This window comes from Parus major, chromosome 9, assembly GCF_001522545.3.
Source record: "Parus major isolate Abel chromosome 9, Parus_major1.1, whole genome shotgun sequence".
NCBI classification, from domain to species: Eukaryota; Metazoa; Chordata; class Aves; order Passeriformes; family Paridae; genus Parus; species Parus major.
Genome location: NC_031778.1, coordinates 217857 through 219550, shown reverse-complemented (window position 1 = coordinate 219550; position 1694 = coordinate 217857).

Below are 1694 nucleotides of genomic sequence, written 5' to 3'. Positions count from 1 at the left end.
GGGAAACCAGGGAGGCTTAGAGAGGGGGGAGACAAGAGAGGGGTAAGAGGGGAAAAACCAAGAGGGTAAGAGTAAGAGAGGGAAAGAGTGGAAGAGGTAAGAGAGGGGGAGAGGGGAGCTGAGAGAGGGGTAAAGGGGTAAGAGAGAAGAGCCAAGAGGTATGAGAGAGGTTTAAGAGTGAAAAGCTAAGAGAGTGAAGTTCTTGTTACAATCCAATATATCTTTTTCTATCGTGAATATTCTAATTCTTAGTAACCAATCACCATGAGACACACCCAGTAAAGAATTTACATCCAGCCTATGCACTTCCCTATATTAACATACAGTGTTGCATTTTATACTCTACAGAGCTTTACAAGTTCTTTCCTTGCTTCTTGACCTTTGAACTTTCTATCAGCAGAAGGACAATGTTTTATCAGCAGGGATTCTCCTCTAGCTGGCTAGGCTATTGTTCTTTGGTTAACCAGTACTCTGTATCCTGTAACTCAAAGCAGGCTTTCATTTCTACTTTGATTCTAGCCTTCATATTTTCACAATCTTCTGCCAAACAATCACATTCATAAGGTTTTCCTATTTCACCCTCCCCAACAAGTCCTCTTTCCGTTCCCTCTTATATTGTCACTGCTTGAGGCATCTGGGGAAGGCAGGCTTGTTACCAGGAGGCACAGATGGCAACACCTGACCTCCAGTCAAGTTGTAGCAAAGTGATCTCCCCCGATGGACGGCAGAGAAAGAGCTCACTGACCAGACTTTGGGTGGGGCCGGGGTATAAAAAGCAGAGCACCCGTTTTGTAGATGAGCACTTGGCAGTTCAGTTCCATGCTTCCAGTGCTGCACATTTTCCTTATTTAATTGTTTGTTGTGTTTTGTTAAGGTTTAATAAACTTTGGAAATTTTAAAAGTGAGCGTTCTCACAGGTGTGAACAGACTTCCCTGGTGGGAGGAGGCTCTGGCCATGCAGTTGTAGTGGCAGTAGCAGCAATCACCAGACTTGTCCCTGTACTTTCATGGCTTTGGTAACACCCTGGTCTGCCTGAGGAGATGAATCTTCACAGGCATCAGGGCAGAATAGATGTAAGAGTTATGTCAGTCAACTACAGGATGCTGAGTTCTGGCAAGTGAGCCAAGACTACTGCTGAAGCCACCAACGTTGAGCTGAAGGCTGTTTTCACCAGGAAGCCTCAGAATCTGAAGTTCATTTGTGACAGAAAGCAAATTGAACTCCTTCCCCTTGGCACTCATGGCTGCCTGTGCTGTAGACCTACTTCTGCAGTTCAGCAGTGTGTTGGTTTTGTGTGGCCTGGTTCTTGGTAGCTGGGGTGCCACAGAGGTGGATTCTGTGAGAAGCTGCTGGAAGCTTCCACCATGTCCAGCAGAGCCAGTCCCTGATGGCTCTGAGGATGGACATGCCACTGGCCAAGGGTGGGCCAGCTGGAGATGTTGGTAACACCTCTATGATAACAGATTCAAGAAGAAAATCAGAACAAAGGGGGCCCACTGTTAGTTCCAGGCAGAGAAGAGGACGAGGTGAGAATATGTGAGGGAAACAACGTGGAGACACCAAGGTCAGCAGAGAAGGAGGGGCAGGAGGTGCTCCAGGCACCAGAGCTGAGATTCCTCTGCAGCCGTGGTGAGACCATGGTGAAGCAGCTGTGCCCCTGCAGCCCCTGGGGATCCATGGGGGATGCAGAGAT